We start from the raw sequence: 23,847 nt of genomic DNA, 5'->3' as shown, positions 1-23,847 counted from the left end.
GGGACCCGGCGCGCAACGACTCGCCGTCGCCCACGCTGACCCCCGCCGTGCCGCCGCACGTGAAGCTCGGGCTCACGGTGGTCTACACCGTGTTCTACGCGCTGCTCTTCGCCTTCATCTACGCGCAGCTCTGGCTGGTGCTGCGCTACCGCCACAAGCGGCTCAGCTACCAGAGCGTCTTCCTCTTCCTCTGCCTCTGCTGGGCCTCGCTGCGCACCGTGCTCTTCTCCTTCTACTTCAGGGACTTCGTGGCGGCCAACGCGCTGGGCCCCTTCCTCTTCTGGCTGCTCTACTGCTTCCCCGTGTGCCTCCAGTTCTTCACGCTCACGCTCATGAACCTGTACTTCGCCCAGGTGAGGCGCTCGCCCGGCCGCAGGCTGAGGGTGGGGCAAAGGCTCCGCCCGGGGGGACCCTCCTGGGCCCTGCTCCGGGGTCACCCCCTCCTTTCCCTTGGGGGGGCGGTTGGGACCCTGCGCCTCTCTCGGCGCACGGAGCGCCCCCGGTGCAGGTGGAAGGCGAGCCCCCTGGGGAGGCCTTGAACGCCGCAGTTTCCCCTCGGTCAGTCCGCCCCAAAGCACCTAACCCTCGCCACGTTGGGGCCCGACTGTGCCTTTGTTTTTTCTCAGTAGGCCTGGGTTTGATAAGATGTTTTGGACCTGTGGCTCAGGAGCCCTAAATTGCGACTAACTCCTGCTCCTGGATTGCTTAACAGCAGCGTGGGGTCACGCCCAGCTCCCCAGCTGCCACAGGTCGGGCTTGCTGTCTGAGCTCCTCTGAGAGGCCCGGAGAAGAAAGCTGTAAAAGTTAACCGGTGCTCTTTATTTACAGTCATGCCAGAGTGTTTTTACGAGGCGTATTGTTGCGAGCTAATGGAAAGTCTGTGAATTCTTTACCTGTGGACCTAATGAAAGTACAGTAATTGGGAAGCACTTTGCAAGTGCTGTGAAAAGTGTAAAGCATCCAGGGAAGGTTTAATGACGGGACCTTCACCATCATTGCTGTAATTGCCATTAGCTTTCCAAGCACTCAGCCTTGTTTTTTCACTGGGACTCTGCCCAAGGTGGATGCTCCAGCTGTGTCACCTGCTGGTGATTGGAGCACGGTCTCCTGCACAGAGGGGACCCTGGCGGCCAAGTGGCTGATTATCGAGAGAAAATATCATCGATTAAAAAAGAGGCACAGAAATGCCCTGGTATGGTGGGAGACACTGAAAGTCTGAAGGAAATATTCGTGGCTACAGAAACAGCAGTGTAAGATTTATTTGGTGGGTTATGTCTAGGAACGATGGGTCTGTGCTCCTAGGAGTCCAGTGTGGCAGCATAGTTTTCAGCCCAGCGATTGTGGGTATCACCTGTCCTAATAACCACTTTTAAACTTGCAAATCAGTTTAGGCAGTTGGCTGGCTACACGAGCTGGGACCACAGGGTCCCATCGCTGTCCAGGCTCCTTGGTGACACTCCTCCCTGAGGAATTCCCTGTCCTATCCCCACCACCTCTTGACACAGCCTGTTGAGGTGGGGAGGTGCCCAGTGCAAGGCTGCTTCTGTGAACCCTTGTGCAGCTCAGGTATGTCTGGCCCTCAGTGTTTTGGCTCTTTTGGGGACGTTGATTTGTTGTTTGCAGCCATGGTCTTGTGTCAGCTCCTTGCTGCACGAGGAAGCAGCAGGTCTGGGTGTCCACCCAGGGCTTGATTGGAACCCACCTGGAGTATTGTGTCAGGTCACCTTTTTTTTTGGTACTGGTCCTTGAACTCAGGTCCTTGTGCTTTTGAGGCAGGTGGTGGAACCACGGAGCTAACCCCCGGCCCCTATCTCTCTTTTATTTTGCTCTTTAAATTACTTTTTTTAAAAGTTTGTCATATAAGAGAAACCATGTGATATTTAGTACGTATGTCTGTTCTACATAGCATTATGTATTGTATTTTTATCCATTTATCTGTTGGTGGGTGTATAAGCCACTTCCATAATTTAGTCATTGTGAACTGCATGCATTAGTGTGCAAGTGCGTGTATCACTAATATGGTTAACTTAATTCTTGTGGGACAGTATCCAGAAAAGGAGTGGTTGGGCCAAATAGAATTTTTGGTTTTAGTTTTTTTTTGTTGTTGTTGTGTTTTTTTTAAAATTTTTTTGGTACTGGGTATTGAACTCAGGTTCTTGGGCTTTCAAGGCAGGCAGCAGAACCACTGAGCCAAATCCCCAGCCCCTAGTTTTAGTTTTTTGAGGAATCTCAATAGTGGTTGTATTGGTTTACATTTCATGGGGTGTTGTGTGGGGTGAGACCCTGAAACCCAAGGTACTTCAGTACCCTCCACCACCAGGGTTTAGGGCAGATGCCCAGGAGCCCAGGCAGTAGCTCCTGTGTGGGGCAGATCTGTCTGCAGAGCAGGGCACAGAGGTGTGTTGTGGCACTGGGCTCCATGACACCCTAGCTGCCTATGTCTCAGCCACTTTGGACCCTTGGAATTACCAGTCTGAGACCCAGACGCCAGGCTCCTGAATTTGGTTGGATGGAGTGGCCTTGGCCTTTCTTGGGCCCCGTGACAAACCCCTGCCACCGCGTTCAGGTAGATTGAGGAAGGAGATGCAGCAGTGAGCCCTCTGCGTGGGGGAGAGTTGGTGTGAGATGGAGGGATGTGGCTGCACCTGCACCTTAGACAGCCTGTGGGAAGCTGGTGCTCACTGGGATGTGGTCTGTCCTGGAACTCTTCCCTGTGCTATTGCCCGGCTCTGGCAGGGACGAGTTGTTAGTCCTGTGGTCCTGTGAGGTAGTGCTGAGGGCTCATGGGAGGGGAACTGAGCTCAGGGTGAGGGCTGGGGGCTGCTGTGGGGGCAGAACCTGAGGCTCATGGTGGGGTCTGGGTGCTCATGGTGGGATGGGGCCAGCAGAGGCTTCTGAGTCAGGAGGCAGCACTGGAAGTGAAGGAAGCAGGGAGCCGGCCGGCCAATCTGGGTTTGAATCCTGGTCCTTCCCTGGGTGGGTCCATGACCCATTCTGGTCTCTGAGGCTGCTGTTTCACCAGGGCAGCTGAAACTTGGTGCTTCTCCCAGGGTGGTGGAGACTCAAGGGGATGCTTGGTACTGAAGTGCTGCTTTTTTCTCCTTAGTTTGGGAGCTCATTGTCTATCTCCTGACGGCCCTGAGCCCAGGCTTGGACACCCGCCTCTATCACCTGGCCCTACCGTGCCATCATGGTAACTTTTACCACCATGCTGCAGCCCTTGTTTTTGCTAAGTGGCAGTGACTCTTGCGTAGCCTTGGTGGGGAGAGTGTGGCGAGACAGCAGTTCTGACTGTAGCTTCTGAAATGGGGAGTGTGAGCACCCAGCAGCCCAGCCCCTCCCTCGTCTTGCAGGCAAGCCTGCTGAAGTCTAGAGGTCGAGTGACTTGTCTTAGGTCCTGCAGCCAGGTCCGCACAGCCAGGATGAGGTCTGGTCTGATCCTCAGGCTGAGGCACTGTCGTGCCCAGTGTGAAAGTGCGTGGTGGTCCTTATCCTGCTGATGGGGAGATAGGAGACACTGGAAAATCTAGTCCAGGGACTGGATTTCCACCTTCATCAGGAAAGGGGAGGCTGGTAACTGTAGGAGCAGGTAGCTTTTACTGTGGTTTGTGGCAGTTAAGAATTGTTAATCAAATGCCAGGCCCTAATCCAAGAGATTGGGAGGGGGGCGCTTCCGGGCCCCTGAATTGGGGTTTGTGTAGTCTCATTATTGCTTGGGTACCTCAGGGTGCCCCTGCCTGCTGGGGGCGTGCCCTCAGAAATGAGAAATCTAGTCCCCCAGCTGTTGTTACCCTGGAAGTCCCTGCCCGTGGTCCTACACACCGTAGCTCCTTCAGGCTTTGCTCCATCTTTTTCTCTCCCGCCTTTCCACAGTCAGACAAGCAGGGGAGGGGCTGAGTGCCATTGCTGAGGTGGGTTCCGGTCCATGGCTGTCCCCAGGCTGTGTCCACCTCCTTCACTCCAGGTGGCCCTCCCGCCAGCTGCTGAGCTCTGAGTGCTGGGGACTTGACAGTGGGGCCAGGAAAGCGGAAGAAGGCTGACCAGAGAAGAGTCTCACTGCACTGGTTTTGGGGCCTGGGAATAACATGGCCGTGGGACTCAGGGCCACATCTGTCAGCCCAGCAGAGTTTCTTGGGTGTTTCCCGGGGAGAAAGAATCCCCTCCCCGGTCTGAGGGCCAGTGAGTCTGGACCTTCCGGTGGCCAGTTCTTCCAGGACAGAAGTAGCTGCAGCAGACAGTCCAGGCCATACTTGGGCACAGGCATTCACTGAGGTCTGCAAAGGTGCATAAATGTTTTCTCTCTCATTTGTCCCACAGCTCAGGTCTAGAGTCTTGACTGTGAGAAGAGATGAACCTGAGTAGTTTTACCCCTAAGGAGGCTGATTTATTCAGGAAAGTCACTGGCCAGTATTTCAGGACTGTGAACCACATGTTGTGTGCATTGTATGTCCTTTCTCTCTCTCTCTCTCTCTTTCTCTTTTTAAATAACACTTTAACAAGGTGAAAATCATTCTTAGCTTACAAGCTTTACAAAAATAGCCTTGAGATGGACTCGGCCTGCTAAGCCCTGGCTCAGGACAAACTCAGCGTTTATTTTCCGAGGTCCTACACCACCTTTATTCTGCAGTTTTTTTCTGGAGTGAGTCATTCAGGCAAATCAGAGACTGGCTTTGGCTTCTTTCTAGGTTTAGGGAATATTATTCATTCTCGTTTCCACCATGTCTTACTGCACCATGCTGGGGACAACACTTGTAACATTTGAGCCCCTGGGGGACAAACCACATCCGACCACTTGAGCAGTCACTTGCCTGCCCTCCCTGTCCCTGCCCTGGCAGTTACCAGTCTGCTTTCCTTTTCTGCAGTTTTGCCTATTCTAGATGTTTATTGATAGAGGATCATATAGTTTGTGGTGTTCACTGTTGGGTTTCTCTTGCATGGTATGGTGTTTTGAGGTCCATCCATCCTGCAGTGCTAGCAGAGCTGGTTCCTTTTTGAGGCTGAATAACAATTCCACTGTCTGGACAGACTGCTTTTTTGTTTGTTTGTTTGTTTGTTTGTTTTTTCTTTTCAGACTTCATTTTGTTAATCCTTTTGGCCGGTGGTGGGTGTGTAGGTTGTTTCATCCCTGTGTTTTGAGGGCCTGCTGTTAGCCACACACTGGGTAGACTGAGTTTAGGTCCAATGTGATTCCTATCTTCATTCAACTTTGCACTGAACAGGGAAAACAAACTGCATAAACAACTCCTCTGTTGTGTGTTTGCTGATGTTATTTAGTGACAGCACTCACGGTGGTGAGGGTGACGTGAAGTGTGGGATGTTTTCAGTGGAAAGTTAGGTGCCTAAATCTTCATTTCTGTGATTCTCGAGGATTCATGTTTAAAAAAGAACCAGTGGCTTTTAATGCTATTACCTAAATAGAGGTCAAATCCATTGAATATTATTATAGAAAAAAACGCCTCATTGCAATGAAATAAGAGTATTTCCCAAACCCAGATGTTCACTGAGAAGAGAGGCAGGCCCTGTGGTGGAGGGCAGAACTCTTGGTCAAAGCTGCTGCCTTCTGTTGGAGCTGCAGGGTGTCTACCCCATCATCCTGGGCCTGCTATTAAAGCCACTGCTTGGATACCACTGAGGGGTGGGAGTTCCGACTTGAGTTGACATGGGATTGTTTTCTAACGAGCTGAATTCTGTTTTTTTGTTGTTGTTTTTGCAGTACTGGGGATTGAACTGAAGGATCCTGTGCTTACGAGGCAGGTGCCCTACCACTGAGCTAAGTCCCAGGCCCCTGACTGGAGCTGAATTCTAGGTGACCAGATTGGCTTCTTGGCTGGTCTTAGGTTGTGTGTGGGAAGCTATGAGCCTCATTTTCCACTTGACCCAGGTCTGCAGATGTTTATGGTGGCATCTGAAGCCAAGACCAACATGAGGATGGAAGGCAGTATAGATTTACACAGACACACACACACACACACACACACACACACACACACAAACAGTTCTAGGGCCACCCACAGGATAGGTGATCCCTCCCCTGGGGCAGATAGCTTGTCACAGATTGATGGCCCAAGTCCTCTCTGCTTAGTAGCAGGCTTTCTCAGTTCCTTTCCTTGTTCCTTGTGGAATACGGGCTTGTTCCCCCGCTCTCCTGGTGTCTGTCACTCAGAGGCTTACCTTGTGTCCTGCGGCAAGTTGGCAGCAGGCCAGTGTTACTCTGAGGGAGGAGCTTCTCTCACACCATGTCCTCTCTCCTTGAGGAGGTTCTTGTGACCGTTTGGTTCGTGGCAGGACACAGGGTCATCATCCAGTGCTGTGACATGCTCAGCGAGGGCATGCGTTCCTCAGAAGGTCTGAAACTTTGAACTTCTTACTCTGCAGCACGGATTTATAGTCTGTGTGTGGTGGGGAGGTGAGCATTTTCACTGCCAATTTATTTTGTAGTTTTTGCACAATTTGTCCTCAGGAATCAGGGGCACACTGGTGAGTGATGGTGCGTGTTGTACTGTGGCCCTTTGGGCCTGGCTCCACAGTTCCTCCCTTGTCCACTGCATTCCCTTATTTAAGCACATTTGGAACAATTATGGGTGGGGCCCTGGCTGCTAAACAGTGAGAGGCTATTGTGGCAGGGGCAGTTAAGAAATGCCATAAAGATAATAGTTCCTTGTATGGCCACATCCCTCGTCTCTTACAAGATTGAAGCAAGAGGGTCTTGTCTGCAGGCTGGGCTGGACAAGTAGTTTCACCTTGAGCTGGGCAGAGGGAGCTTCTTCCCTGGGCCACCTCTGCCTGGGCAGGGGCCAGGACAACGTGCTTCCCAGGCAGAAGCCGTCCCCAGAGGTCACTAGGCTGCCTCCCTCCACTTCCCTCCCCGTTTCCCAACAGGCAGGACCAGCAAAGCATGCCTCCCCACCCCCAGCAAGAAGGTTGCAGCAGGGCCTGTGGGGCCTTCCAGGGTGGGGAACACAGGCCCCCTCTGGGGAGGGACCTCCACGAATATTTTACTAACCGTATCTGAGTGAGGGACTTTGAGACCCAGAAACAGCTAATCATGGGCAGCAAAGCATGTTCATGGTTCTGACAGACTTGTTCCCATATCCTAGCTCTCAGCTGACAAGAGGGGAGACGTGGAGAAACAGGGACATTGGAGGCCAGTGTTGATGTGTCCTTAGGTTGGCTTGGAGAGTCTCTTGACAGAGGCTTGCTACCAGAGAGCCTGTGCCCACTATCCCTAGTGGGCCACCTGTCGTGACTTAGGCCTGAGAGCCTGCGGCAGCCTGCACCAGGGCTGTTGGATAGAATCATGGCTTGGTTGATGAGGACAGAGAGGCTCCTGGAGGGTGGAGGAGAGGAGAGCCAGTGCGGCGGGGGATGGCAGAAGCTGGGTGGCTTCTGCCTTGTAGTGAAGACCTAAGCGCTACTTTACCATTGACTACTCGGAGTGTCAGCTGTGAGCTGGGCAGGTGTAGGTGTGCCAGATGTGCAGCTTCTGCACATGTGCATGCCTTTGGGATCACACAAGCCTGACGAAGAGCCTTCGGTGCTGGAGCGGCCAGACAGAACCATCCCCCAGAGCTCTGAGAAGGGCAGAAAGGGCCAGCAACATGTGCTGTGCTCTAGTGTTCAGAGTCCAGGCGAGGTCTTGCTGTCCCCCAGTTACCCAGTGCGGGCCGGAGCTCCATGTTCCGAGGGTCAGCATGAGGCCAGGAAGTCAGCCCTGTCCAGGTTCAGAGGCAAGGGCTGACCAGTGAAGACTGACTCATTTCCTGCCACCTCATCTGTTGGGCCTTGGCCCACCATGGCTCCAGGCCACTGCACCCCAGAATTGCAAGGGCTGGGCTGCATGCTCCCTATCTTTCTTGGGGTCCTATGGCTTTTAAAAAGCGCAGCCCTGGCGGCATTTAGAACACGGTGGATGCTGGTGGAAGAAGCCCCTGTCCTATCTTTCCTTCCAGGGTGGAGGTCTGTGCTGCATGCTGGCCCCGGGGAAGGTGTGGGGTGCATGTGACAAAGGCCCCTGGAGATATGCCTAGCCAGAGAGGGTGTTGTTTCTCACCAGTACAATGTGGGGCCCTGGACTGGGGAAGCTCCCCTCCCTTGCTGTGACTTTATCCTTCATGTTTGTCAGCTTGGGGTGACAGAGGAGTGCTCCATCCCAGAGTGACCCCACTTTCTGAGCAAGGGAAAAGCAAGAAAGGGGAATGCCAGGTATTCCCAGTAGACTGCTGCTTGTATCCCACTGCCCAGAAATGGGCCCCGCAGCTCCCCTGCACTGTAGAACAGATCAGAGAGGGATAGCAGTTTAGCCAGGTGACTGACAAGTGTGGCATTCTGTTAAATTGGTAAGGAGAAAGGATACTGGGCTGGTGTTGCCACGTACTCGCCGCCAGCAGTGTGCCTGGCCCACACTGTTGGAGAGCAGTACTCTGTGCTCTGTAGTCTGCTCCTGTGACTACCATGCTTTGGGGTGGTGGGAAGTTTAGTTGTGACCCGTATTCTGTCGTGAACGCCATCCAGGGAAAAGATTGCCACATTGTCATACCCTAATTTTCCCTCCTTTGAACTGCCCACAAGTTGCTGATCGCCAAGGTTATTTGACTCCAGCAGACCCTCGTTAAGTTAATTGGTCCATTTAAAGCAAACAATACAGTTACATTTATCATTGGGCTCTTGTACCTTTACATGATATGTCTTGGAGGCCTGGTTAAATGAATCAGCATGCCCCAGATACTTTGTAAATCACCGTGGATTGAATTCGGTTAATCATTTTGGCTGTTTCTGGTTACCAGAGGATTTTATTATTTTATTAATTACCTCTGTTGTCTGGTCACTTGGATGGGAAGCAGAAAGATTCTGGAGCCTCAAAATTTCCTACCCTCGGAAGAATCATCCAGGTGTCCCTGTTGGGGTTGGGAGCAGAGAGGGTGAAAACATCCTCATCTCTGCCCTGGCAGGCCTCTCAGCAACCCTGTCGTGGACACAGGAGTATGCGTGGGCTGCTGTACTTGCTGGTTCTGAGTTCCTGGACCTGTGGTCCATATCTGATGTTTGGAAGGAAAAAAACAACCCATGGCAGCAGAGGTAGCCTGTAGTCCCAGCTCCTTGGGAGGCAGGAGGACTGCAAATGCAAGCCCAGCCTGGGAATTTGGTAAGACCCTGTCTCAAAACACTAACAAGGGCTGCGTATGTATCTTAGTAGAAAGGCCCAGAGTTCAATCCCCAGTAACACACACACACACACAAAAGAGAAAAAAGGAGAAGAAGGAGAAGACAACTGAGAGGCGCCTTTGGCCCTTGCTGTCTTGGAGAGGCAGTCTCAAAGCAGAGGTATGGAGCGGCTTCATGTTTTTCAGGGACTTGTTTTTTTATTTGTTTGAGACAGGGTCACACTGTGTAGTTGAAACTGACCTGGAACTCTCAATGGAGCCCAGGCTGGTCTCGAACTCACAGCGATCCTCCTGCCTCAGCCTCCCGAGTGCTAGGATTACAGGCGTGCGCCCCACACCCAGCTTCTTCAGGGACTCTTGCATTTCAGAGACACTGACTGTCCTTGTCCCTCTTCTGCTGAACTGGTGACCAAGGGTGCTGAGCACAGGGAAACAGCTAGAAGCAGCTGACCGATGACTGGCACCCGGGCGGCTGGGCCTAGGGTCCCCGTCATTTCCCCAGGAGGTGAGAAGTGGACAGCAGAGGGGAGGCTGTGACAGGTCCTCCTATGGTCAGGAAGGCGTCTGTGACCCAGGCTAGGACTTGTGTATTTAGAATCAAGGTTTGGGAACAGGATGAGGACAAACCAGTCCTAGCAGGAGCAGTAGGATAGGAGCAGCACACCATGCCGTAGTACTTAACGGCCGGCAGGTGTTTGCCGAGCACTCTGCACAGTTAATACGTTCCCGCCGCTCGCACCACTGGTAGTACGTGCATGACTGACCCATCAAGTGGCTTCAGCCTGCCACGGTACAAAAGGATCTAATCACTTTGGTCAGTCTTTTTACTGATAAAATTTATAGAAATCAACCCAGTGATGGCCAGGGGTTTAGCTCAGTGGTTCTGTTGTCTGCCTCCCAAGCACAAGGTCCCGAGTTTGATCCCTGTTACCAAAAAAAAAGCAATACAGTGAGTGAGATCTACAAATTACAGCCCCATTGTGAACATGTTTATTCATGTTAGTCTCATAAAATTCCAGTAAGGTGTGTTGTTTTGTTATCCATCTCACTTTACTGACAAGATACTTGGTACAGAAAGGTTGAGTAACTGTCCCAGGGTCACATAGCCCATAATTGGCAGAGCTAGGGTACAAGCCAGGTAAGGCGGCTCTAGACTGCATACTCTTAATCTTTTGGTGTCTCTTTACTGAACATAGATACGCCTGGTATGTGGCCGGTTTAGACAGTGGTGAATACTGGGCCTCAGTGAAAATGTACGAACTAGAGCTGTGTTCAGTTGTAATCGTGGGTGAACAGACAAGCTGCAGAAGGCTGTGAGAGATGCTTAGTACACTTCAGGACACAGGCAAAACATGCACGGCCAGCCTGTGTATTGCTTATGAATCCGTACACACCTGGTAAAGGGATAAGCCTTCCTGGATAGAGAAACACCAAATAGATGGGCACATGCCTCTGATTCTAGCACTCTGGAAGGCTGAGGCAGGAGGACTGCAAGTTCTAGCCCAGCCTGGGCCGCTTAGTGACTTAGGCTCTGTCTCAAAATGAGAAAAAGTTTAAGAGCTGGGGATGTAGCTCAGCAAAGACCATAGTCAATCCCCAATACTAAAACCCTAACTGTGGGAAAGAGACTTGTAATGATTACCCTGGGGAGGGAATGGAACCAGGCAGGGTTGGCTCAGGGCAGTTGTACCATTTTTATTTGTTAAAAATAAACCTGGAACAAATTGCAGTGTTCAAGCTGACAGAACTGAGTGGTGAGCGCACTCATGTTTGATAGCTTCTTGGGTATAGGTGTTCGTTTGTTCGTTCCTCCATTCATTTTTGTGATATTGGGGATGGAACTGAGCCACATGTCCAGCCCCTTTTATTTTTTTAAGACACATGTTGTTAAGCTAAGTTGCCCGGGCTTGGTGTGAACTTGTAATCCTCCTGCCTGTCAGAGTACTAGAATTATAGAACTACATGCGCTACCATGCCCAGCTGAAATATTTTATAATACAAAGTTTAAGGGGCTGGGGGAATAGCTTAATGCAGCGCTCTAGCCTAGCAAGCATGAGCCTTGGGTTCAAACTCTAGCAGCAAGAAAAAATTTTAATCTATCATTGACTTGTGACATTTTCACAGGAGTTTGCATATGTGCACTTAAAAACTCCGAGAGAGCACGTCGCTCTTCCTTGGGTCTTGAGTCTGTGCTTGGTGCACAGTGACAGACCCCTCAGTCGCTCTGAGGGTCTCCTCAGGCCACAGCCCACAGACAGACCCAGGAGCATGGAGAGGAGATTCGAGGCGTACCGAGGGTGGGGGTTGTGCAGTCCCCCACGCCTGTCCTTTCCTGTGGGCAGTGTTTCAGGGCGTTGGGGCACAGATGTGGAGCCCCCAGCGGAGCTGCTTCAGAGAGGAACTCCAGCTCCAGTGCAAGGCTGGAAGCACAGAGCCAGCTTCATTTAGTCACCTACCAGCAGAGGTTTCCTCTATTTCTTGGTTTCACTGAAGGCGCAAGGGGATGTGGTTACAGCCCTGAAGTTCGGGCTTGGGACCTCTGTGCCGGCAGCAGCCGATATGACACGAGTAAGACTGACTGTGGGGCAGCAGCTGCGTCAGCAGACTGATTTATCAGGGCTGGGAGCCAGAGTTCAGCCGCCACTTCTGCGGAAAGCAGTATGTCACCTGCAGAGCTCTGGACCTCTTTCGTCACTTGGAAGGGTGGGGTGGAAGGCATGGGTGACTTCTGGGAACAGGTCGCCCACAGAGTGGGGGATAGTGTGGGAAACTGCTGGGTCAGGACAGCCCCACCATCTCTGCGGCCCAGAGGCACAGCCGTCCCCAGAGGAGCCAGTCCCCTCGGTGCCCTCATGGGCCTGTGCAAGGTCCTGCTGAGGTGCTAGGTAGGGCTTTGAGGAGCAGAAGAAATGACACTCAGACCAAAAGGAGTTTGCTGCCGGGCGTGGTGGTACACACCTGTTATCCCAGAACTCAGGAGGCTGAGGCAGGAGGATTGCTGTGAGTTCAAGACCAGCCTGGGCTACATAGCGAGTTCCAGGTCAGTCTCGACTACATAGTGAGACCCTGTCTCAAAAAAACCAAAAAAAAAAAAGGAGTTTGCCAAGTGAGAGCACTTCCTTCAGGGCTGATACTGAGTTTTGACGAGACCCTCCATTTCCACTCTGGAACCCCGGAAAAAGCTCTGTGAAGGTTCCAGGGAGGAGATCAGGCCGTCTGCTCACTGATCAGCTCCTGATCGCATCTCCCAAGAAGCCACTGGGAACCTGTGGTCTCACCACCCATGCCAACACCTTGCCCCACCACAGTCGCTTAGTCCCTCCCGTCCTAGTTTCCAGGCCCAGTAGCCTCCTTCCAACCAGACCTTCTCCCTGTCCCTGCCTGGACCCTTCTCAGGGCCTTGCCTGGGTCTCCCAGTTGTTAAAAGCAGGGCCCTGCACCCTTGAAAGACCTTTTTTGCCTGTCACCAGCACACATTTTCCAGAGGAGTTGAGGGTGAGCTGACTTGGGCTCCTCCCTCCTCCTGCCTGAACAAACCCTGCCCCTTCTCCCTGTGCATACCCAGGTGCGGTCTCCTCCCCAGACCACCTCTCATGCCTCCAGAGTCCCCTCACCTCTCTCACCCTCAGCACGGCCCCTGCTTCCCCTCTCCTCCCTTACCTCCCGCACATCCCCATGCTTGTTTCCCCTCCCCGTCCCTCCTTCCTCCTCCTCACCTCCCCTTTTCTCTCCCTTCCTCCGCCCTCCCATCCTACCCCGTATCTCTTCACCACTCCACTGGTGGTTGGTGGTGTTTACAGACACACCTGACTGCACGTGTCTCCAGTTTAGGGGCCCACTTTTCCTTATTTTCCACAGTTCCTGGATCCAACCCAGTGTAAGGTACTCGGTGCCCCTCAAGCTGGGTTGAATCCCTATGGTCGAGACAGTTTGTTTTCTAGCCTCCTTTGTCTCTTAACCGCTCCCACCGGCGGTCTTCTGTTCTTAGGTGTCTGGGTTTTGCTCTGGGCAGGGAGCGCTCACACTCTTAGCAGGTCTGTAAAATAAGAAAGAGTCATTTATCACTCCACCCTTTTTCACGCCTTCGCCTCCTCTGGGTCGAGTTCTTGCTAAGGTCAGTGGGAGCCAGCGAAGGGACTGACAGATGGGCAGCTGGATAAGAGGTCCTGGTGGGCCAGCGCTCCAGCTCAGAACACTGACTAATCAGTCTTTCTCGAAGCACCTTGGAGGACCACAGGCGAGAAGAGGAGAACTTGAATTTTTTTTGAAAACTTGGTTCAGACTTTTATGCCCTTTAATTAACAAGGGAGAAAATAGTACTGAAATTATAGACACATTTACACAGACACGTGTATAGATATGTGTTGTGTCTCTGTGATGAATTATGTTGCCTCTCTATATAATGTCAGTTCACACGTGTATTATTTAGTTTCCAATGTGAGAAGTTAAGGTACTACTTTAAGGAACTTATGTTTAAGAATTCACTTTTTTTTCCCTGGTACTGGGGATCAAACTCGGGACCTTGAGTTTGCGAGGCAGGCGGTAGAACCACTGAGCTAAACCCCCAGCCCTAAGAATTCACTTTTAAGGACCTCTAAGCCCAGCTACATGGGATCCTGAGGCAGGAGGTTTGAAAGCCTGAGGCCAGCCTGGGTAACTTTGCAAGACCCTGTCTCAAAAGAAGGCATATTGGCCTTTTAAGGGCTCTGAGAATCATTACAGGAAAAAAAGTGTTTCCTTGCAGTTTCTAAAGTTGTTTGATCACATGCTATTGTTTCTGATAATGTTTATTATGAATTTCCAGTTCTGTTGGAAAATCTTGGAGGTTGCCTCCCCCCAGTTGTCACTCCGTTGAGGCCATCACCCAACTCCAGTGTGTGGACAGAGCTATGGGGCCAGGGACTTTAGGAAGCAGAGAAGAACACGGGGTGTGGGGCAGGTGGGCTATTCCGTCAGTGGAACCGCTCACCTGTTCTTGCAGCTCTCGCCCAAGGTGTCATTCCACAGGTCCCAGGCGAAAGAGGCGCAGATTGGCGAGTGTAGGAGTGAGCTGCCATTGGGTTAGGGCTGTGCGTCAACCCTGACCCACTGTACTCTCTCCTTTGCCCTCCTGTAACCAAGAGCTGTGTCAGCAGCAGGTGCTGTGGGGCAGAGGAGAGCTGGCGTTCCCATCTGAAGTGGAGCCCTACCATGGCAAACCAGCACTCTGCGCTCTGACCGGCCAAGGGTGGAACCTTCCCCTTTGCTGAAGCTTGTGGGACTCCTCTCCAGTGGGCCTGTGGTTGCATGGAAGGCAGATCGGTCATGCATTTTTCTTTCATTTTAAGGTGATTTTTACCAAATAGCTAACATTAAAACTACATTAGGATCCTATTTCACTCCAGAAAGAATGGCCACCATCAAGAAATTAAATAATAACAAATGCTGTTGAGGCTTTTGGGGAAAAATGAACCCTTCTACACTGTTGGTGGTAATGTAAACTTAGTACATCCATTCTGGTGATCAGTATGGAGAGTCCTTAAAAAACTAAAACCAGAAATTGCATTTGACCCGCTATTCCTCTTCTAGGTAAATTCCTGAGAGTTACAGGCATCATATTACAATGATACATGCATACCCCATGTTTATAGTGGCACAATTTATAATTGCTAGATCTTGGAAAAGGTGTATACAGTATGTCCCATCAACAGACGAATGGATAAAGGAAATGTGTTTATACACAGTGGAGTACTACTCTGCCATAAAGATACATTTGGGGCATTCTTAGGCAAGTGGCCATTATTTCTGTCATTGCTAAGAGCACTTTGCACAGAATTGAGTGCCCAGCAGGGGCCCTGTGGCCAGCCCTGGCCCTGGAGCCTCCTTGGGTGAGGTTGTACACTGGTAAGAGTGTGGTAGTAGTTGGACTGAGTCGCCTACCGGGGTGATCACCACTGTGGCCCGGTCGGAAATCAAAATGTGCATGTCCCCCTGACAAGGTCAGACACCTTTGTTTCTGGTGTTGGCGCTGGAACCTAGGGCCTCATACGTACTCAGAGGCGAGCCCTCTGTCACTGAGCTATAAACCCCAGCCCTTTTTATTTTTTCTTGTGAGACAAATTGCACAGGCTGATCTCGAACTTTCCCTCCTCCCACCTCAGTCTCTTGAGTGGCTCGTGCCACCACACCCTGCTAAGGTCAGGTACCTTTTGAAAAAATAGTGTACTTTCTTCTCCTTTGGTAAAATGTGAAGAAGTTTTGTAATGATTAAAAGCAAGGTCCTCAAGTATTGTTTAACAGCTGGATTGCATTTTGTAGCAGAACTTAGGGATCAGGTACTAATTTATCCCTTGTTCCTAGGAGAGGTTGTGAGTAACGTGTCTCCGTAATGGGTGGCAGGGAAATAAATGCCAAAGGTGACATTCCCAGCCTGAAAGCCCACGTCAGGGCTTCTGTAAGGCAGGGGGCACTGTTCTGTACCTTCTCATTGTCACAGGTTGGAAGCGTTTAATGTTTTTATGGTGTAAATTCTTGCCTCTTACCTACTTCCAAGGGGGTTTGGGGCAAAGACTAAGTCCTGTCAGAAACTATGTAATTCCTGTTTGTTTTTTTCCCTTGGTGGTAGGCACTGAACTGAGGGCCTCATGCATGCTAGGAAGATACTGTCACTGAGCTTTGTATCTTACTCTGTAAAAGAGTTTCACTGAGTTGCCCAGACTGGACTCCCAATTTGTGATCTTCCTGCCTCAATAGCTAGGATTACAAATACACGTGATGGCACCTAGCTACCTAGCTAGAAACGACACAGTTCTTCCATATAGCTGCAAGCCCACCTACAGAGCCCTGAAGAGGCTGAAAAGGGGAGGTGCTTACCCCGCCATGGTGATTGGGCCTGCAGTCCTCTGTGAGGCGTGTTACAGAAGTCGGAGGTGGGCCTGAGTGTGGACGGGGCCTGAGGCTCCTTCGTGTTCCTGTCCGCGTTCTTGCCCCTCACTACTCTGATTTGGGACCACTGATAGTGTGATTGAGATGTGGGGTGTGATGATGGCAGAGCTCGTCAGTATGAGTTGGGCAGCTTCCTTCTGTGTAGATCAGAATTTCCCACCGTGGGGCCCTGGGCCTTGCTGGGGAGAATCACCCCACAGCTGTGGGAATGCGATTTCCGGCCCTACCAATTTCCGGGCCCTGCCCGCACCCCTTGGATTAGTATCCCTGAAAGGGGGATCTTGGATTTGCATATTTCACAAGTTCCTGGCTGGATTCCTCTGCTGTGAAAATCTGAGAGCAACTTAGGACCTCAGAATGTCTTCTAGAAGGTTCCCCAGGGAGCAGCTTCTGTGTAGATGGGTTCAGGGAATGGGCCCAGAGTTTCCTTGGCATTAGGAGGCACCAGAGTCCCTGAAGAACTTCCAGGGTTATTTTCGGATGCCTCTCCAGCAAACTGATGGCCCTGCTTCCTCCTCAGACGAGGCAGCACCTCACAGCCGCCGCCACCCCCAACCCCCATGTGTCACCACAGACCCTGTGCTGCCCACCCCTCCCCACACAACAGGAGCCACTGCCCTCTGCCTGCCTTGTAGTCCTGTCACCTCAGCCCTTGTTCAGTCCCTTAGACAAATATTTGCAGGGACTGAGCAAACCCTGAGAGGAGAGGGGAGCCATGGGACTGGGGATTGGGGGAGGGGACGTGTGTTAGGGGAGTCCAGGGAGACATCACAGGCCTGGGGTTGGCACAAGAAAAGTCTGAATGGTCTGCTTACAAACAGGGAGTGTGAGTTGTCTCTTTTTTTAGCCTTATTGAGATATAATTGACAAAAATTATGTACATTCAAGGTGTGCACCATGACTTTGGTTTCTGTATACATAGCAATCCCTACAATAAGCTAATTAACACACGCCTACCCTTACATAGTTACTTCCTTTCTTGTGGTGTGAACTCTACTCTCTCAGCAAATTACCAGCACTGTATAGGACACGATATGATTGTTAAGCACAGTGATAGCACTTTCGGTCTCCAAGACTTACTCAGTGTGGATCTGGGTGAAGTCAAGCAAATCAGCCAGGCACAGGGGCACAGGTGCTACAGGATCTCATTTCTGTGTGGCATTGAAAAAGTCAGACAGAAACCGTGTAGAGAGGCAGAAGGGCATGGAGAGATGTCGGCCAGAGGGCTCATACTCTCTGGGCGATGGGTCCCTGACCTCTCCGGCTCATCTCACGTCTACTCTTCAACACCTCTTCTTTCCTCCGTCAGTGCCCCTACCTCTCTTTAAACGTCAGCGACCATCAGCACAGGAGCTCGTCTGCTCCTGGTACCCCAAGATCAGGGCGAGACCCACAGGCTGGAGGAGTGGAGCTGGCACTCGGTGCCTGCTTTCTGTGTCCTCTGTCTTCTCAGAAGCGCTGCCTGTCCGTTGCCACCCCCACCACGTGTGGGCGTTGTCACGGTTGTGTGATTGACGCTTTGGGAAATTTGTCTATAATATTTCTCCCGGAGAAAACAGCCCAGTTTGATACTTGTGTATTCCAGAGCTGTTGTGTTTTAAATATGCGGCGGAGTTTGAGACCTTGAATGTAGGACACTTAATTACATTCAATTCACAGTACTTTGGTGTCATTGGAGATTCTTAATGGAAATGGCGGCCTGTGGATTTCACATAAGAAACTTGAGAAGTGCTTGGCATAAGTAGATCAGTAACAGCTGTACTTTTGTTTTCTTGAAACCATTTTAGCCATTCCTCGATACCTTTACTTTTAAATATAAAATTGTATGCTCAGTTTAAAAAGTCTGCATAACAAATGTGCCAATGTAAAGTAGGCATCTCAGTTTCAGAAAATGTGCCTGGGTGTATAGGAAACGGGGGAGGATTCTGAGCATTGGTCTTGGATTTTGGTGTCAGCAGCTGTACCCCAACCTGTTTTTGTTTTTTTTTAATTTGTCATTGCAGGTGATTTTCAAAGCCAAGTCCAAATACTCTCCAGAATTACTCAAATACCGGTGAGTACCTGGGCATTTCTTTCCATTGGCATTGGGAACGCTCACATGAAACTGCCTCTCTGCCTCTCCTCTGGGAGCCCTGAATGGTCCTGCTTGCCAGCTGTGTGCCTGTGGCATCGCCCCCGGTGAGAGCCAGCTCGTGGGTCATCACTTAATGGGTGTGTCAGTTAGCTCTTTGCCTCTGTGACTGAATACTGTACCTGAAACACTCAGTTTAGAGGAGAAAAGGTTTACTTTGGCTGGTGGCTTCCAGATTACAGTCCATGGTCAGCTGGCTCCAAGGCAAGAAGGGTGTGGTGGAAGCTGCTCACCGCACTGCAGCTGGACACACAGAGCAAGGAAAAGACCAGAGAAGGGGCTGGGGGCAGATCCTCCTGCCTCAGCCTCCCAAGTGCTGGGAGTACAGGCGTGTGTGCCACCACGCCCAGCTGTCTCCATTGATTTTTAAAAACCTCCCAGTAATGCCACTGCTCTAGGTCGTGGGAATCACAGGAATTTTGTGGAAGAGTGCCTTATGCTGGGTGCTTGTGGAGAGGCTCAGGGTTAGAAGGAAGCCCCTTAAGTAGTGAGCCCAATTTGTAAAAGAGAGACCACATACTTTTCCTGGGGAGATAACCTGTGGCCTTCCCAAGATTTTCAGAGAGGCCTGTGACTCCCCAAAGCCTAGAGCCCAGGGGCTTAAAGGATGGTTAGACTTGACCTGGGCATGGTGGTATGCACCGAGATCCCCTTGCGTGAGGCAGAGGCAGAAGGATCCCAAGTTCAAGCCCAGCCAGGGCAACTGCACAAGACCCTACTTTTAAAAAAATGTAAGTGGGGCCAGGGCTGGAGATTTGGCTCAGTACAAAGGGCCTGGGCTTAATCCCCACCATGGGAAAGGGGGACTCACAGTTTGGCAGGGGTGCGGGCTAAGGGAGAAAAGGCCTGTGGTGGATGAGCGGACCCACCCCGTAGCACTGCCTACCCTAGGCACACAGTTCTGGGCAGGTCACCTGCATGGGTCAGGATGAAAAGTTAGTTTGTTTAAAAAATATTAATATACATATTATAGTTTATTTAAATATAGTCTGTGTTCTGTATCCATGGGCTCCACATCCATGGATTCAACCAACTACGGATTAAAAATATTGGGGAAGCCAGGCATGGTGGCACGCGCTTGTAATCCCAGCACTTGGGAGGCTGAGGCAGGAGGATCGCTGTGAGTTTGAGACCAGCCTGGGCTACATAGTGAGTTCCAGGTCGGTCTCAACTACATAGTGAGACCCTGTCTCAAAAAACAAAACCAAAAAAAAAAATGGGGGAAAAATTACATCTATACTGAGCATGTGCAGACTTTCCTGTTGTTACTCCCTAAATTCCATGTAGCTGCTCCCTACATAGTTCTGACATCATAGTAAATGCTGTAAGTAAAGCAGAGATGGTTTAAACTCTGGGTGGATATGTGCAGGTTCTGTGCCTTTTGATGCGCAAGGGGTATGCCATCCAGGGCTTTGGTGTCTCGGAGTCCTGGAACCAGTTCTCTGTTGATCCTGTGAGTCCACCGGGTATGATCGAGCCTAACTTAAAGTTCTGGAAGTTCAGGCCACTATGTATCAGTGGACAAGCTCAGAAAGTTCTTCTGAAGTCAAAAAATGACACTACAGGCCCTGGGCCAGGATACAAGTCCTGAGACAGCCTGTCCTGGCTTTTGGTTTTCTCCTGATGGTGCTGTTACCCTTCACTCCTTTCTGGGTTGTGCTACTTACATTTCCACCAGACTGTTCAGCTGGGACCGCAGAGTCTACTAAGAAATGATGTGAGCATCCCTAACAAGAAAACCCCAAATCCAAAGTGCCCTGAAAACTGAACTGCCTCAGCAGCATGATACCGGAGTAGGACATTCCATGCTTGACCTTGAGTGACAGATGCGCTAAAAATGTTGTCTAACATCATCTTCCCATTAGAAGGCGTATATGAAACAGGGGAATGGTTTGTTTAGACTTGGATTCCAGCCCTACGATATCTCTTTATGTATACTAAGCAAATATTAAAAAAAAAAAATCTAGAACCTGAAAAAAGCACTTCTAGTTCCAAGCCCTCTTTTGGCCAAGGGATGCTCAGCCTATAGTAAGTTCAAGTAATCTGTGCATTTGTGTGTGTGCCTGGACGTGTGTTTTGTTTTCAGTACTGAGGATTGACTCTAGGGCCTAGAGTTACATCCCCAGCCCTTTTTAAAAAAAATGTTATATTTTGAGACAGGATCTTGCTAAGTTTTGCAAAGTTGCCCAGGCTGAACTTGAACTTGTGATCCTCCTGCCTCAGCCTCTCAGAGTGCTGGGATTACAGGAGTGTACCACCATTTCCAGTAACAAACCAGCCGGCCTTTACTGTGCACCTAAGATATTTGCTCTCTGGTTTCTCAGTCATAAACACAGATTCGCAAGGAGTCTGGGGCAAAGAGTGCGTGAAGACTGGGGCGGAGCAAATTCTGACTGGCTCAGGGGACTGGTTTTCAGTGATCAGAGGTGGAACAAGAACGCACTGGGAGGAAAGGAAGTTGCTTCAGCAGCTTTCAGTCCCTGAGCCCCAGCAGTGGGGTGGGTGTTGGAGTGACATGTATGCCGTCCAGGAGATCCAGGGTCATGGGGACACCCAGGAGAATGGGCTGTGCTCTCCTGTGACTGTCCCGTGGGGAGGAGGTTTGCAGAGATGGGGGAGAAGATGGAGAGAGGGACATAGTTGGATCGGTACTTTGGAAGGGAATGCTTGGGCCCGAGAAGATGGGATTTCTTGAATAGAAGGGCGAGGTTTCAGTGGGCAAATCCTGTTAACTCAAACTTGCTAATTTAGTAGCCACGTGTAAAGAAATCCTAGTCGTTCACATTTAGGCACATCCTTGGTCTTGTCTGTTCAACTCATCGTTTCTCTTAAACCGGATGCCACTGGGGACATGGCAGGCCATGACTGGTCCTGAGAGGTGCGCTGGAATGCTGGCCCCTGAACAGGCTGGCTTCCTTCCTTCAGTCACGACTCATGTGAGATTGAACATAAACCACTGGCTAGAAGTAGAGGAATCTTCCTATCCCAAGCTGTTCCTTTAGCGATTCTGGGTTTTTGAAGATAATTTCTATCAACCCAGCCAAGAGCCACTTTACTTTATAAAGTTCCCACTTCCCTAACACATCAGTAATTCAGCCTTGCTGGAATTGGTGCCAGTTGATTCAGTTTTCCTGTCAGCAGGTCTTCTCTTTGGCTCAGGAAAAGGGAGTGCTGGGTGTGGGAATACTCGTAAGTACTTTGATTTTTAATCTTTTCCATCCATCTTAATTAAATTTTGTGGTACTGGGAATCGCCAGGGCCTTTGCATTAAGCTACATCCCTAGCTCTTTTTTTATTTTATATTTTAAGACGAGGTCTCACTAAGTCACTGAGTTGCCTAAACTAGGTTCAGAATTGTGTTCCTCCCGTCTCAGCTTCCCAGAGTATTGGGATTGCACGATTGCACCATACCAGGCTCACTTTTGATTGTTTTCTTTCTTTTGGATTTTGAGACAGGGTCTTCCCTTGTATCCAGGCTGGCTTTGAACTCACTACATAGCCCAGGCTTGCCTTAAACTTGCGGCAATCCTCCTGTCAGCCTCCTGCCTCAGCTGAGATTACAGGTGTGTGCCACCGCGCCTGGTACTTTAAATTTTTCATAAATACAAAAACATGAGCCAGGCTCTGCATTTCCCTTTAAGAAGGCTGTGATCTTAGAAGAGGAATTGAAGCAACGCTGACTTCTCCTCCCAAGGGCGGTGGTAGTAGGTGCCCAGAAGCATGCAGGCTGTGCCTCTTCCCAAGCTCAGTAGGAAAAAATTATGAGAGAGAAAAAGGAAATTTGTGAGTACAAGTTAAGTATTTGTATCTGAATTGCTGTGGGCCAGAAGTGTTTTAGATTTGGAGTTCCTTGGATTTTGGAATATTTGCACAGATTTTACTGGTTGAGCATCCTCAATAAAAAAATCAGAGGCCGGGGATTTAGCTCAGTGGTGCTGCCGCCTGCCGCGCAAGCATAAGGTCCTGAGTTCCATCCCCTGTACTCGCCGCCCCCCAAATCAGAAATCCAAAATGCTCCAAAGTCTGAAATTTTTTAAAATGGTGCCTTGCTATGTTGCCCAGGCTGGGCTTGAACTCTTAATCCTCCATGCAGCTGGGATTTTACCGGCAAATACTACTACATCTTACTAATCTGAAACTTTTTGAATTGCGATGTTGGTGCTCAAAATGTTCCAATTTCAGGGCCAGGGATTTAGTTCAGTGGTGTCACCACCTGCCTTGCCCAATTTCAAGGATGGGGGTGTAGCTCAGTAGTAGAGTACCTGTCTTGAATGTGCAAGGCCCTGGGTTCAGTCATCAGCACTACAAAGAAAAACATTTCAGAGAGCAGAATTTTGCATTAGAGATGCTCATCTCTTAAAAACATGTGGAAAGAAAGAAAATCTATTTCCCACCTTCTAGCTTTTTTTTGGTACCGGGATTTGAACTCATGACCTTGCCCTTAAGAGGCAGGTGGCCGCACCATTGAGCTAAATCCCTGGCCCGCCCCCTCCTAGCTTTAAGGAAATAGTGTAATGTATTTCATTAATACATTGCCAACACAAAGCTAATAACACTGCTTGTGCAGTTTTGCATTCTGACCTTTTAACTGCCATTAGATCACTTTTTCCAAGTTGTTTCAAATCATCCAGCATAGCCTTTAAGATGATAACAGACTTCTGATTAGTGGGCCAATAGCTCAGAGAACAGGATTTGATAGAAATTAGGAGAGGTGAGGAGGAAAGTTGCAGGCACAAAGATCAAAGTGGGGGCGTGGGGGCTGCCTGGGGAAGTTAGGGCCTAGCATTTAGAGCGGCCATAGTGTGGCCAGATGGGCAGTGACTGAAGGTGCCGGGTGGGGTTCGGAGTGGAGGTGAGCTTGGGTTTCCACAGCAGTTCAGCCAGAGGCTGGAGGCAGTGTGGCAGCAGTGAGGGCTGGCAAGGGGGGTGCACTGTCGACCCTGACAGGATTCTACATGGCTGGGGGTGGGAACACAGTTTAGGGATCTGTGAAAAGTCCTGGTGCCCCTAATAGAAATAGCAACACTCAAGAGGCATGTTAGGCACACAGGAATTGAGTTCGGGGTGCTGGTGTGGGGGACAGGGACACTGAGCAGCAGACCATCGGGAGTGTGAGTCTGCGCTCTGGGCAGAGGTTCAGGCTGAAACATGGGCTATTTGAACTTGGTCCTCTGCAGGCTGCGGTGGGAACTGGTGGTATGAGCGCACCTCCCCAGGAAGCGGGCAGAGGAGAGCCCAGGATGCCTGCCGTGGCCGAAGAAGTGGAACCGGCGTCCTCCAGGGGCAGGTCAAGGCGGAAGAACCAGGAGGGCTGGGGCGAGAAGGCAGGGGGCCCCACGGCTGTGCGGGTGGCTGCGGAGTGAGGCCTTCTGCCTAGCAAAGTAGGTGGCAGAGACGGTTAGGAGGCTGTGCCACGAGTCCCAGGGGAGGAGCGTCGGGGCCAGTGAGCCGAAGGGAGGTCTGGTCAGGCAAGGTTCCCGAAGAAGAGAACATGTGTGGAGCAGATTCACAAAACAGCAGGAACCCACTTTAATTTCCAGCATCGGACAACGTCAGAGCATGCGAGTTGGAGGTGCTGCCCCAGAGCTCAAGAGCTGGGTGTCTGTGTCAGCTTTTCTGACATACAGTAAG

General features: G+C 50.6%; 1 non-coding gene across 1 annotated transcript; it reads left to right on the top strand.

Moving 5' to 3' along the window:
• The first annotated feature begins 327 nt into the window (after positions 1–327).
• On the top strand, positions 328–23,494 carry LOC104860786. Its single transcript, XR_004516482.1, has 3 exons — positions 328–353; positions 18,089–18,138; positions 23,394–23,494. It is a non-coding gene; the product is annotated as an uncharacterized LOC104860786 (transcript).
• The last annotated feature ends 353 nt before the right edge of the window (positions 23,495–23,847 follow it).

Source organism: Fukomys damarensis, unplaced genomic scaffold, assembly GCF_012274545.1.
Source record: "Fukomys damarensis isolate Sample0158 unplaced genomic scaffold, DMR_v1.0_HiC HiC_scaffold_10, whole genome shotgun sequence".
Lineage (NCBI taxonomy): Eukaryota > Metazoa > Chordata > Mammalia > Rodentia > Bathyergidae > Fukomys > Fukomys damarensis.
Note: the sequence above shows the minus strand (reverse complement) of the source record. Positions and strands in the feature narration are given on the sequence as shown.